Source organism: Peromyscus maniculatus, chromosome X, assembly GCF_049852395.1.
Source record: "Peromyscus maniculatus bairdii isolate BWxNUB_F1_BW_parent chromosome X, HU_Pman_BW_mat_3.1, whole genome shotgun sequence".
NCBI lineage: Eukaryota > Metazoa > Chordata > Mammalia > Rodentia > Cricetidae > Peromyscus > Peromyscus maniculatus.
In genome coordinates this window covers 137,269,784-137,280,864 of record NC_134875.1, presented here as the reverse complement: position 1 = coordinate 137,280,864, position 11,081 = coordinate 137,269,784, and the positions used below count along the sequence as shown (strand labels likewise).

The 11,081-nt window shown below is 39.3% G+C and overlaps 1 long non-coding RNA gene across 1 annotated transcript; it reads left to right on the top strand.

Moving 5' to 3' along the window:
- Positions 1-3,807: 3,807 nt before the first annotated feature.
- LOC121825826 (uncharacterized) lies at positions 3,808-5,287 on the top strand. Its single transcript, XR_013048106.1, has 2 exons — positions 3,808-3,917; positions 4,770-5,287. It is a non-coding gene; the product is annotated as an uncharacterized LOC121825826 (long non-coding RNA).
- The last annotated feature ends 5,794 nt before the right edge of the window (positions 5,288-11,081 follow it).

The window sequence follows — 11,081 nt, the reverse complement described above, 5'->3', positions numbered from 1 at the left end:
TGCAGCTCTTCTGTTTCTTCTGTCTTGGTATGTTTAGGTCTTGCAGGTGTAGAATCACTAGGTTCTGATGTTGCCATATAGGTCTTTATGTTGTTGCCTGTATTTTTGCACTGGCGTCTACTCATCTCTTCCTCTGTGTGGTGCAGGTGGTGTCTGTGTCTGAGAGTGCCTCTCTTGTTCTAATTTTTAGTCTTGGTTTAGTAGGGGTTCTTGGTTAAATTGGTGCTATTGGGCTATTTCTTCAGGGGCAGCTGATTTCAATCGGTGAATTATATACTTATGATTCTGGTGATCTGGTTTGGTGTCTGGGTAGTGCCTTCTTCTGTGTTCCCAGGTCACGTTTTGTTCATTTGTCAACTCCTCAGCTGATCTTGTTTCTTCAGACTTCAAACTGTAGGCATCTGAATCCTCTCCCAGATGGGTTTCAGCTGAGCAGGGTAGTCTCACCAACACCTCCAAGTTGTTGGGTTTTGCAGGATCAGCACCTGGACCCTGGTTGTCCTCAGACAGAGTGTTCAGATTCGTTCTCGTTCTGTCCCACGGATATAGCTTCTTCCCCGGGTGTTGTGGTTAGAGGCGTCCCTGTTCCAAGCTGCGTCTGCTTGTCTCTCTTGCTGGGCCTGTCTACCTCTGTGGTCCGCTGCCGGGCCTGTATGTTCCTGTCAGCTACCGCTGGGTCTGTCTGTCTCCGCGGGCTGCTGCTGGGCCTGTATGTCTCTGCTGGCTGCTGCCACGGGCCTACCTACCTCTGCTTGTCATTGCCGCTGGGCCCATCTACCTCTGCGGGCCACCACTGGGCCTGTATGTCTCAGCCAGCTGCTGCCGGTCCTGAATGTCCCTGTCGGCTCCTGCCGCCAGGCCTGTCTCCCTCTGCCGGCCACCGCTGGGCAGTCTACCTCTGTGGGCCGCCACCACAGGCCTACCTGCTAAATCTATCATTTTACATTACATTGTATATAAATTACATTTTAAGTAAAAAATTCTAGAGACAAAGGGAATGATTATTGTAACCATGATGATATATGTGTCTCTAAATACACTATGTTACACATATTAAAATCATCAAAATAAAAAACATACTGGGAATGTACAATCGTACAGTTGTTTAAGAAAAAAGCCTGGCCATTATTTATAAAATAAAACACGTACCTTTTGTGTAGCTAAACAGAGATATTCTGGGGAATTTACTCTTTCTGTTTTTGATGTTTTAATATAGCTTCTCCCTATGTAACCAGTACTGGGCCTCAAACTCACAGTCATCTTGTTTCAGTCTTCCTTCCCCCTCTTCTTTTTTTGATTATTTATTTATTTTAATTATTTATTTATTATTCGCTTACAGGGAATTATTTCATTCCACCAATTTTCAAACAAAATTGGGTTGTCCTTCTCTCCCATTCTTCCTGATTCTCCCCGCTTCCCACTAGGTAGTCCCCTTTCTGCTTTTGTGTCCTCTGTGCCCTTCTCCTGCTCCCTTTCCCAGCACATCCTATTCACCTCCCGTGCTCTTCTGTCTAGTCTCATAATCTGTTCCCACTCCCATAACTCCTTAGTTACATACACACCAACATTTAAAGTTGGGCTATGCATATGAGAGAGAACATTAATCTTTCTGAGCCCTGAAATTTTCATAATTTAATGTTTCTTAACATCTGGGTAAAATTCTATTGTGTACTGGGCCACATTTTCATTATCCATTCACCTGATCATGATCATCTGGTGATGAACATCTAGGCTGGTTCCATTTTCTTTCTATTGTGAATACTTTAGCAATAAAAATGAATGTGCAAATATCTGTGGTAGGACATAGAGTCCTTTGCATATATGCCCAGGAGTAGTATAGCTGGGCCATGTAATAGCCATATTTTTAATTTTTTGAGGAAATGCCACCCAGGTTTCCATAGTGTTTGCCTCTGCTTCCTGAGTGCTGGTATTACAGATATGTGTTGCCACTTCCCCTAGGCATTCATTCTAGAAGCAGGAAGACTTATGCCCTCTGAAAAACTGTTATATGAAGGTTCAGTACATCTTCATTCATGACATCTTCAAAATGAAAATAACCTAAATATATTTCAACAGATGACTAGGTAAAACAGCTTGTGATAATTCATAAATGCAACATTGCTGTGGGATGGTCTGTATGTCAAATTACTCTGATTGGTCAATAAATGAAACACTGATTGGCCAGTGGCCAGGCAGGAAGTATAGGCGGGACTAACAGAGAGGAGAAAAGAAAGAACAGGAAGGCGGAAGGAGTCACTGCCAGCCGCCGCCCTGACAAGCAGCATGTGAAGACACGAGCCATGTGGCAAGGTATAGATTTGTGGAAATGGATTAATTTAAGCTATAAGAACAGTTAACATGAAGCCTGTCACGGCCATACAGTTTGTAAGCAATATTTGTTTGCTTAATAAAGTTTAAATAAAGACAAAAATAAAGTTTGTTAACAATAAGTCTCTGTGTTCACTTGGTTGGGTCTGAGCAGCTGTTGGACTGGCGGTTGAGAGAGATTTGTCCTGACTGTGGGCAAAGCAGGAAAACTCTAGCAACACAACATTATTCAGCAATAATAAAGGTGAAACAGCAATTAAGTGAATTTCAGTGGTGTTATGCTGAATGAAAAAAAATCCAATTTCAAAATGTCTATAATTCCTTTACATAACATTGTCTACATGACAAACTTATACAGATAGAGCACAAATGCTTATTTCCAGGGATCAAGGAGGTTTTTAATAATATGGGTAGTAAGAGATTGTTTGAGAGGTTAAAATACTTCTGTGTACTGATTCTGATGATGTCTGCATGAACTGAAACCTGATAAAATTGAATAGAATTATACAACAGGAAAAAAAACAATGATGCATACAAGTAAAAGGTGGTTAGATCTAAAGCAGGCTTGTCCCATGTCCATGATTTGATAAATTTGTGGCTACATGAAATGTTGTCATTGAGGAAATCTGGGTAAATGGACTTCTATTTTTAAAAATTTAATTGTGTCATTTTAAGTTATTTAAAAAGACATAGTTTAAAGAGTTAACAAAGATGTCACTCACATGCATTTTTAATTTACTTAACGTCTACTGGGATTGCACACTTTTGGATCATGAGCTAGATTTGTGGGCTAACAAAATGTTGACCCACACTATTTTCAATCCACTTTTTTTTTTTTTTGGTTTTCAAGACAGGTTTCTCTGTGTAGTTTTGGTACCTGTCCTGGATCTTGCTCTGTAGACCAGGGTGGCCTCCAACCCACAGAGATCCGCCTGGCTCTGCCTCCCGAGTGCTGGGATTAAATGTGTGTGCCACCACTGCCCAGCTCAATCCACTTTTTGACCATACCTATAGGGTGTGAAAAATTAAAATATGGTGAGCATGGATTTTAGACTTTATGGGTTGGAACTGGGGATATATAATCTTAAGAAGTTGATTAAACATGGAAAGGGTATTTGTGAAAGAGAAATAGGAGAAAGCAATGGAGGGTGGGCACAGTGAAAATAAGTGATATATTTAAAGAAAAACAGCATTATGAAACCCATTGTTTTGTTTAATAAGTATACACTGATAAAACATTTCTTAAGAAATTCTGACACAGCTTTAACAGATCCACATGGTAAATGAAATTCTCAGGACTTGCCAAGTACTGGCAGGAATTGAAATGACTGCTAAGGCTGTGATTTTTTTTAAAGAGATCTGGTCCCTTATGAAACAAACATGTATAAGGTAAACTATTTTTCAAGTCAATCAGTAGGTACAATAGTCAAAATCAGGTCTCTTAGGAGATAGAACATTCCATCTGTGTCTTTTAGTTGTCATGGAGACAGGCACAACAAAGCAATAGCAAAGCTGGTCTCCTAAGGATGTCTGCTGACGGTATACCTAGATAAGACCGGAAAGACCTGGTGGAGATCTCAATTAAATGGGTATGTATATAAAGTGGGTCATTTAAAAACCAGGGATTCTGATTTTATAGCTCCAATGGTTTAGACTTGGCTAATTTCCCTGGATCAGTCTAGTCCTCCTCCTCAGATCTGGTGTTGTCCACAGTCTAATTCATGTCCACCCTTAATAACAAGTGGTTTTCCCCTTTTAAATGATCAAGTTATTGACAATTGTCTTCCTTCTGTTTATCACCAGTACCAATGTTAGTTAATGTTTAATTACTCATCTATATCATCTATATTACTAACTAAACTCTTACATCTCTAAACTATTTCCTGCCTTCACCTTGGTACCTCACTAAAACTTAAGATACACAGTAAATTGTATTCTTTGCCTAATAAATTAATAATTCTAAAAGGATTCCAGTATGAAATTCAGATTCCTGTAGTAGCATGGCACTTGAGTTTCTTTCTAGCCATGTCTTTAACCCTTATCAGGACACACAAAGACCATAGGAATACTCAGAGAATCGCTTATATAGACAGAAATAAATATTGATCTGTGTGTGTTGGTTACTACTCAAATACAAATCAGAAATTAAGATCTGTGTGGTGATTTCTCTAAGCTAATTTTCACAAAGATATGCATTTTAAAGTATCATTTAATTTTTAATCTGACAGGAGATTGAAGTAGTCTGGCCTAGATTTTCTTTCTTCCACTTCCCTGGTAAACAAACCATTTTCTGTGATTTCAAGACTTGATTTTGAACAAATTAGCAACTAAGAAACAATAGTGAGTTGGGTATTTCATGGGTGAGAATGCTAAGCCAAAAACACATGTAACATTCAATTCTATTTGCAACTCTGATTGGGTTCAAATTTCTATTTCCTCAGATTCCTTCGATACATCAACTCCTCTCCTCTGCCCCGCTTCCAATTCGGCAATGGAAGAGTCAGCGTCTAAGTTGACAGAAGCCATTCAGAAGCCCGCAGTTGTACTGAAAGATGAGCTCAAAAATAGCAATCTGTCCAAGCCGTTAGAGAAGTCAAAGTCCTGCAAGAGAGTTGAGTGGTCAAGTGACACTGTTGACAATGAGCACTTGGGCCGTCGCTCATCCAAATGCTGTGTTTATGAGAAGCCACGTGCCTTTGGTGAGAGCTCATCAGAAAGTGAAAATGAAGATGATGACAATGGTGATGTACTCTGTGGCCAGGGTCATCAAAAGGGAAGACGCCGTGTTCTTTCAAGTACTGTTGCTAGTACTTCATCTCCCAAGCCTAAAGATCCATCTGAGTCCCTTCCTTCCCCCCATTAATGGCTAAGCCTCATTTTGCTTCTCCTATCCCTGAACTAGACTGAACCACAGTATGTCCATGTTGGTACTCAGGGATTAAATGCTTTTTGACTCTTTTGTGCACATATGTGTGTAGTATGTTTAATCTTTGCCCAATGGGGGAAAAAAGTAATAAGGAAGGCAGAGGGTGAAACATGGATCATACAGGGTATTTGTAAGCCCTGGTATGGCATAGTTGCTTGTTAACCATACAGGAATCTAGGTTTTCCAAGACACATCTGCTTACTTTTTTGTCCTCAATTACCTGGACTATCTGTACCTATCTCCTCCTGGTTAGCCCATGGTCATCACATCAAACTCCACAATTTCTCCAAGTCATTACCTTGCCCACACTATATTAGTTACTTTCTTCATAGTTGTGTCAAAATAACTGACAAGAATCAATTGAAAGAGATCATTTTGGCTGACAGTTCTAGGGAATACATTCCATCATAGCAGGGAAAATATGGCAACAGAAATGGAAGAAACAGCTGGGCAGTGGTGGGGCACATCTTTAATCCTAGCACTTGGGAGGCAGAGGCAGGGGATTTCTGTGAGTTCAAGGCCAGCCTAGTCTACAAAAGCGAGTTCCAGGACAGCAGATAGTTAGGTCTATGCAGTGAAACCTTGTCTCCAAAAACAAACAAACAAACAAAACAAGAAATGGACGAAACAGGAAACTATCTGGTCACATTGCATCTGCATTTACGAAGCAACAGGAGATGAACTGTGATACTCAGTTTGCTTTCTCTTTTTCATTCAGCAAAGCAGTTAGAATAGGCCTCCCATCTCCATTAACCAAATCAATTAAATCCTCACAGACATGGCCAGAGATTTGTCCTCTCAATACTTTTAGATCCTGTCAAATTAGAAATCAATATAGACTATCAAAAATCTATCCCTTGTCAACCTGTCACACAAATATGTTACTTAAAGGTATGATTAGTATGTGTTTTTGTGTGTTTTTCTTTCATGTGTGCCTGTGCACCTCGCACATGCAGTGCCCATGTAGGCCAGAAAAGGACATCAGATTTCCTAGAACTGCAGTTACAGACAGTTGTGAACTGCCATTTGGATGCTAGGAATCGAACCTGGGTCCTCTAGAAGAGAAGCTAATGCTTTTACCTCTGTTCCCCTAAGCTCCTGGCTGTCTCTCATAATATAGAATGCATTCAGAGTCACTTCAAAAGTTCTCATATTCTTCAGCAGTTCCAACATTATTTTAAAATTCCAAGTCCATGTCTCATTTGAGATGCAAGGCAATCTCTTAACTATAACTTTCTATTAAAAAGGGAGGGAGCAATAAGATGGCTCGGTGAGTAAAGGCAATTGCTGTCATACCTGACAGTCTGGGTTTCATCTTGTGAACCACATGGTGGAAGGAGAGAACTGACTCTCGATTTCTGCAAGTTGTCCTCCAACCTCCACAAACAGTGTGTGTGTGTGTGTGTGTGTGTGTGTGTGTGTGTGTGTGTGTGTGTGTGTGTTTGTGCATGTACATGTACATACACAAAAGCGAAACAAAACAAATCAATGTAAATTAAAAACAAATAAAATAAAAATGGCTTGCTTCAGGAATACAGTGCCATAGAACAAACGTTCCCATTCCAAAGGGAAGAATGCTTACATAGCAAGGAATGATGCCACCAAACCAAGACAGAAACTCAGTAGGGCAGACCTCAAATCCTGCAGCTCTGTGTTGGCTAGCTGGGGCTCCCGATGAAATCATGTGCATTAGAACGGACTTACTTAGGTAGCCCCACTCCCCTGCCTCTGCTTCTAAAAGCACACACAGCTTCTCTGTTGAGCCAGAGTCATTCTATGTCTGCAGCTTTCCTTGGTACCTATCCCATGGCTTTGACATCTCCAACATCCTAGGCTCTCCATTGTCACACACGTTTTATCTTCACAGCTCCATACAATGGCCTCACAGCACCTTCTTCGGGACTCCAACCCTTTCACACATTGTCTGGCCTCAGCAGCTCTTTGGAATCATGGTGCAAGACTCCATGACCCCCTCAGAGTTTCCATCTGTCATACACACCCAACCAGAACCACACGGCCAACACTGCCAGGTTTAGCTGCCATCTCTAGATGGAGCCTGGACCCTGGGAGCTCCAGTCACATCAGCCCCTGTGTACTGATCTTAGGGCACCTCTTTCCCAAGGAGTAACTGTTTCAAGCGAGGAATTCTTTCACTAGCCTTCTCAGTTTAGGTGCTGCTTTTACACATGAATTCTCAGTTTTGTAAGTCAGAGCCTCTGATGGGTGGGTTCTTGATAGGGCATCTTATTGTACTACCACAGAGGAAGAGGTTTCTCTTTGACATAAAGCCTCTTCTTGAGTATCTGTGACTTTAAACATGTTCAATAAAGGACTTTTCCTTGATAATCCACATTTCTTCTATCTTTGTGGACCACTTGTGGTGTTTTTTGTTTTGTTTTGTTTTTGGTGGAGACCTTAATAAGAGTAGTGAACAATAACCATTCTATGCTGTTCTGTCTTGGTATATTTCCTCTGCCAAACAGATTAGTCCAGTATTGCTGTATTCAGATTCACTGAAATTCTCAGGGCACGAACAAGATACAGACAGATTAATGGCATGAATGTCACACAAATGACTTCTAGATTCTCTTGTTCTCAATATAGCCTTTGATCCCTTCTGAAGTCTCATGAGCTATGCCTCCACTGTCAGTATTTCTTCTGGACTTCTGGTCTTTGAAACTCCTACCAGAACAGACCATTAAGGACTACTTATAGCACTTGAGTGATTTTTCTAATCCAAAGTCCCAAACTCTCCCATGTTCCACGTCATAAGGTTCATCACAGCAGCAAACCTATTTCTGTATACCAGTTTTCTATATTAGTAATTTTCTTATTGCTGTGACAAGCAGCAATTTAAGGGAGGAAGGTTTTATTATAGCTTTCAGTTTAAATGGATAGATTCCTTCATGACAGGGAAGAGATGGCAGTATGCAGGGAAGGAACAAGAAACCAGTTTGCAATATGGCATCTGCAGTCAGGAAGCAAAGAGAAATGAATACTGATACTTCGCTTCCTGTTTATTTAGTTGCAGTTAGGATCTCATCTCCGTTAATCTCATCTAGAAAGTTCTTCACAGATATGTCCAAACATTTGTCCCCAAGGTGAATCTAGATCCTGTCACTTTTACAATCAATGAGTCATCATACTTATTGTATAGGAATGTCAGTTTATTATTTAGAATCAATTGGGACCTTTGTAGTTCTACCTAATTTATCTACTCCACTTTATTCTTGCTTTTATTAAGAGTAAAACTAATATCCTTATAAATGGGATTTTGTGAAACAATATCTATGTCCATTCTCATTCTGCAGCCCACTTTCATAGTCAGAACTTAGCTGGGTTAGTACTGCTCTACCTTTTAAGATTTATGAGAATAGATGTTATATTTTCAAATGTCTAACATTTAACTTGTCTCATCATCACTCAAAAAAGATCCTGTAACCTTATACACACTTACAGTTTCACAAATCTATACTGATCTCTCATCTACTAGCTTCCTATATTTATCTCGATTTCCACTCAAACCTGTCCTTTCAACAACACTTTTTGAGCCCTCCTACTTCCTCGTATTTTTGTTCAAATTCCTTGCCAATTTCTTGGCATTCTATGCCACTTATAGACTCAGTTGAAATGTTTGTAAATTTTAGGGAAGAAATGTCAAAGAAGCATCAGGAGATTATTAGAAAATAAAATGGTATCTTGAATTCAGCACTGACTCCCAGGATTTATTTGTGAAAATTTATGAATCATTAAAAACGCCAAATCCTCATTTCTTTAAATATCTTCTGTGTCATTCTATTTGCTCTATAATTCTGAGATTCCAATTTACACTCATGTTATGCCTGCTTCTGTCTCTAATATTCTTACATATATGTAATACTCCTCTTAAATTTTCCCATTCACCAATTATTTTCAAACATACTTAATGAACTATTAAATTAATCCATTTAACTTTTTTGCCCTTTTTATTTTATTTTATTTTACAATACAATTCAGTTCTACATATCAGCCATGGATTCCCTTGTTCTCCCCGCTCCCGCCCCTCTCCCCCTCCCCCCAGCCTACCCCCCATTTAACTTTTTAATACTTTTCTGACATGTAAATTCAGTGTTTTTCCTATTGGTTATATACCTTATTATGTTTTAAATTCTTTGCTGAATTCAAGGTTTGGAATTTATTTCATTGTACATACTAACTATTGTTATCTTATAACTTAGTCTAACAATATTTTATGATCTTTGTACATTTATTTTTTGTAATATTTTTATTTATTCTTTTAAAATTTTTATATATGTATCATATTTATATCCATTTCCCTACTGCTCCCTTGTAACTCTTTCAGTGATTCCCCCAACCTATCTCCTTCTCAAATTCATGTCTTCTATTTTATATTTATAATCCACTGAAGCCAATTAGTGCTGCCCATATGTGGGTAGGTTGAGGTTATCTTTGGGGCATGGGCAGCCTACCAATGACCACACATCCCCCCAAACTCAAAGAAAAGTGATCTTCTCTGTTGTGGAATATTAGTTAAAATGTGATACATTTATTTATGCTATGGAACATTTGTTTAATGATGCAAAGACGTATTGCATTCTTTTATGTTGCATTTGTTTAACTCTGGGAAGCTGTGTTACTTTTCCTGTCTAAAAAACCTGTTGGATCTAATAAAGAACTGAATGGCAGTAGCAATGCAGGAGAAAGGATAGGCAGGGTTGGCAGGCAGAGAGAATACATAGGAGGAGAAAAAAGTGAGGATGGAGGGGCAGAAGGAGGAGGAAAGGAGAATGTCAGGGGCCAGCCACCCAGCTACACAGCAAGGCACAGAGTAAGAAGTAAAGAAAGGTATGCAGAATAGCAAAAGATAAAAGCCCAGAGGCAAAAGGTAGATGGGATAATTTAAGAAAAGCTGGCTAGAAATAATCTAAGCTAAAGCCAGGCATTTATAAGTAATAATAAGTCACCACCCAGCTATCTTTGGGAGCTGGGTGGTGGGCCCCCAAAGAGCAAAGAGTAAAGAGTAAAACAAACAAACAAACCAACAAACAAACAAAACAACAACACTTCTCTCTCTCAGTGCAATCACCAACTGGCAATAGTTTCTGATCAAGAGGGTAGGTCTAGGTGACCCCTCCACCATCAACGCTGAAAATTTGAATGGCTTTATTTTGTGCTGGTCTTTTGCAGGTTACCACAGTTGCTGTAAGTTCATGTGGACAATAGTGGCATTTCACAGCACTTTTACCCATCCTCCAGCTCATATATTCATTCTTTTGTCTTCCTTTTACATACTGTTACCCGAGCCTTGGCAGAAGGATTAATAAAGATTTCCCATATAGTGCCGATCATTCATGGTCACTAATTCTTGGCACTTTGACCAATTATGACTGCTGCATTTTGCCAGGTTGTGCATTGTTGCCAAGGCTGGATGTTAGCACTATGCTGTCTATATGCCATCTACTGAATTACTAGTGTCCTTGAGTCTCCTAGACTCTGATATAACATGCAGTGTATATAGAAGGACTAATCATAGCCAGAGAAATGGCAACAATGTCTAATTGGAAATAAACTCATCATTACACAACAAAGTGATATCCCAAATATATCTCCAAGAGAAATCTACTTACTGAGAAAGCCTTAACATGTCAATAGAATATCTCCTCATATGTGAAAATATCAATATAGGAATTCAAGAAAAAGGTAATCTGACCTATACAAAATTCACTGCTCTCACCCAACAGATTGAGGGATATCAAACTGGAGGCATTACTTACCTCTTAATGATTTTTAATAGATCAATAAAACTTGTGAAATTTCAAACATTTCA